The sequence below is a fragment of the Castor canadensis genome, chromosome 1 (assembly GCF_047511655.1).
Source record: "Castor canadensis chromosome 1, mCasCan1.hap1v2, whole genome shotgun sequence".
NCBI classification, from domain to species: domain Eukaryota; kingdom Metazoa; phylum Chordata; class Mammalia; order Rodentia; family Castoridae; genus Castor; species Castor canadensis.
In genome coordinates this window covers 193,411,059-193,414,958 of record NC_133386.1, presented here as the reverse complement: position 1 = coordinate 193,414,958, position 3,900 = coordinate 193,411,059, and the positions used below count along the sequence as shown (strand labels likewise).

Sequence of the window (3,900 nt, the reverse complement as noted above, 5' to 3'; positions counted from 1 at the left end):
ACTTCGAACTATATTACAGAGCAATAGCAATAAAAGGCATGATAGTGGCACAAAAACAGACATGAAGACCAGTGGAACAGAATAGTGGACCAGGATATGAATCACACAACTATACCCACCTCATTTTTGACAAAGGTGCCAAAAATATACGATGGAGAAAAGACAGCCTCTTCAACAAAGGTGTTGGGAAAACTGGTTAGCAGTCTGCAAAAAACAGAAACTAGATCCATGTTTATCACCCTGTTCCAGTATCAACTCAAAATGGATCAAAGACATTAATATCAGACCTGAAACTCTAAAGTTGGTACAAGAAAGAGTAGGAAACACTTTGGAAGTAATAGGTATAGGCAAGGACTTCCTCAATAGAACACTAGCAGCTCAGCAACTAAGAGAAATTATAGACAAATGGGACTTAATAAAACTAAAAAGCTTCTGCATGACAAAAGTGGTCTCTAAACTGAAGAGACCACCACAGATTGGGAGGAAAATACTTGTCAGCTACACATCAGACAAAAGACTAATAACCAGAATATATAGGGAACTCAAAAAACTAAACTCTCCCAAAACCAATGAACCAGTAAAGAAATGGGCAAATAAACTAAACAAAACTTTCTCAATAGAAGAAATTCAAATGGCCAAAAAACACAAGAAAAAATTCTCACCATCTCTAGCCATAAAGGAAATGCAAATCAAAACCACATTAAGATTCCACCTCATTCTTGTTAGAATAGCCATCATTTTTAGAAACACCACCAGCAACAGGTGTTGGCAAGGATGTGGGGAAAAAGGAACCCTCATACACTGCTTGTGGAAATGCAAACTAGTACAACCACTCTGGAAAAAAATTAAGAGGCTTCTTAAAACTCTAAACATAGATCTGCCATATAATCCAGCAATCCGACTCCTGAGGTTATACCCAAAAGATTGGGACACAGGTTACTCCAGAGGCACCTGCACACCCATGTTTATTGCAGCACTATTCACAATGTCCAAGTTATGGAAACAGCCAAGATGCCCCACTACTGACAAATGGATTACGAAAATGTGGTATTTATACACAATGGAATTTTACTAAGTCATGAAGAAGAATGAAATCTTATCATTCACAAGTAAATGGATGGCACTGAAGAACATCATCCTGAGCGAGGTAAGCCAGCTCAGAAGACCAATATCATATATTTTCCCTCATATGTGGACTTTAGATCAAGGGCAAATACAGCAAGGTGATTGGATTTTGGTCACATGATAAGGTGAGAACACACAAGGTAGGGATGAGGATAGGTAATTAACCCAAGAAAGATGATAGTATTTGATATCCTCAATGCAAAGGAACTAATGCAGAAACTTTAAAGTGACAGAGGCCAATAGGAGAAGGGGATCAGGAACTAGAGAAAAGGTCAGTTCGTGAAGAATCAACTTAGAATACAATGCATATGTATATGGAAGCACTGCTAGGAATCTTCCTGTATAGTTATCTGTATCTCAACTACCAAAAATGCTTTGTCCTTCTTAATATTTTTTATACTTTCTCTTCAACAAAATTAGAGATAACAGTTTCTGCCTGGAAGCGATGGGTTGGGGTGGAAGGGGGGAGGGGGAGAAGGGAGGGGTGGGGCGTAGGGGGAGAAATGACCCAAACATTGTATGCACGTATGAATAAACAAAAAAATTTACATATAGTTCTTGATGTGGAAACATGTATTAATTTTCCTTGAATAAATATTTAGGAGTAAAAAAAGAAATTTCACATTGAGTTGTTTGTACTAGAGGCAAGTTGTAGGAAATCTTGTATTCATCACTGCAAGATGACACAGGAAAATGTGAGAGACGGAAAACACAAAGTAACCAACTCAGCAGTAGTTTGTGGACTCCCCTCAGACCTTGGACTCTATACTATCCGTTTACGATAAGATAAGTGAAGGAATGAGCTGACACATTTTAAACTATTAATGAACTTTAACAAATGTTAAGACAATTTATTGCCTTTCATATAGTTTTAATCTGAACCATACTAAAATTTTGAACAAAATGACTTGCTGCCATAGAAACTTTGCTAAAAGTGTCTACAGAAGACAGTGCATGACTGTGAATGCTCAAGCAAAGTTGGCAAGGAGGAAAAAATGGTTAAAGTGAGAATATTGAAATTAGTCAGAGCTACATGAAACAGAACTGTGTAGCTAGGCTAAGGTTCTCAGACACAATAATTTATGTGGATAAATACTATTCTCCAAATATATTGAACTTAAGAAATTGTATAACTAAACAAAACAGGACATTATTATATTCCTTAATGATATATGTATGAAACAACCATCAGTAGCTGAGAATGAAGTGATATTCAATGGCAATTTCTCCAAAATATAGACAAAATTATCTGAGTACCAAGGTGCAGCCTTTAAAATTCAAGTATTTCAAAGAAAATGTTTCCTGAACCCATATGAAATCAAATATTATACCATGTCCAAATTAGTTAAATCACAATGATCTTACTTTATCTGCTGTTATTTCTTCGCAACTTTTCAGCTGATCTTAATTTTTACTAATTATGGAACAAAATAGTGGCACTGACGTGTCCAAATTCATCCTTCTGGAACTTGCTGGTCAACACAAGTTTTGGCACATCTTTGTAGCCCTTCTATTGATCTGTGTCACCACCTTAGTAGGGAATATTGGCATGATCCTACTCATCAAGGTTGAATTTTCCTTTAATACTCCTATGCACTTTTTCCTCCAAAACTTGGCTTTTGTGGATCTCTGTTACACCTCTGCTATCACTCCCAAGATGTTACAGAATATTGTGAGATCAAAAGCATCCATTCCTTCATAGGATTGCAGTGCAATTACTTTTGTAACCTGTGACTGCTACATTCTGGATGCTCTGGCAGTGAACTGCTACTTGGCCTCTGCAATCCACTGCATTATCTCATTGTCATGTCTCAGAGACTACGCATTCAGCTGCTAGTTGGCTTATATGTCATAAGCTTCATAAATGCTTCTGTTAGCACAACTTTTACTTTCACATTGAAATTTTGCAAATCCAACTAAATACATCACTTTTTCTGGGATGTACCTCCAATTCTTGCCCTGTCTTGCTCCAATATTGACTTCAATGTCATATTAATGACAGTCTTTGTTGGGTTCAACTTGACTTTCACTGTGCTGGTTGTCCTCCTTTCCACACATGTATCATGTGGATAACCTGAGGATATCTTCTGCTGTGGGGAGAAAAAAGGCCTCCTCCACATGTGGCTTTCTCACCTGACAGCTGTCACCATTTCTATGGGACTCTGTCTTGTATGTGTGTACAGCATGTGTCCCAAGTGCAGGAGAAGGTGACACCTGTTTTCTACGGTATTATGATCCCTATGTCAAACCCCTCATTTATAGCCTGAGAAACCCAGATGTGATAGCAGCCATGAAACATACAGGAAATAGGTGCTTCTAACTTGAGACATGATTTCTCTGTCAATATGGTTCAACAAGAAAGCCAACACGGCTGTCTTATTTCTCATCTTCAGAAGATACTGCAAATGTTTGTGACATACAAAGTCCTTTTAAAATTATCAATAACATCTGAAAGATATTGAAAACATATCAAATGATTAAACAAATGACATTTTTTTCAGTGCTTGAAATTGAACCCAGGGCCTCACACATGTTAAGCAAGTACTCACAGCCTAGTCACATTCCCAGAACCCATAAATTAAGTTCATTCGTTTCTTAAAGAGAAGGCATCTGAAAAAAGTTCTTGATATTTCTGTCACACATTTTAATGCACCTCTTTTGAAATACCCATCATAAAAAACTAAATTACAATAAAGAGAACATAGTCAATATTGTCTATTGTAATCTAATCATTTAGATTACAAAGAATCACCAGGGAAAAATCATTTTTGGCCT

General features: G+C 36.9%; 1 pseudogene; it reads left to right on the top strand.

Moving 5' to 3' along the window:
- The first annotated feature begins 2,545 nt into the window (after positions 1-2,545).
- Positions 2,546-3,445, top strand: LOC109701592 (putative olfactory receptor 5AK3; annotated as a pseudogene).
- Positions 3,446-3,900: the final 455 nt, after the last annotated feature.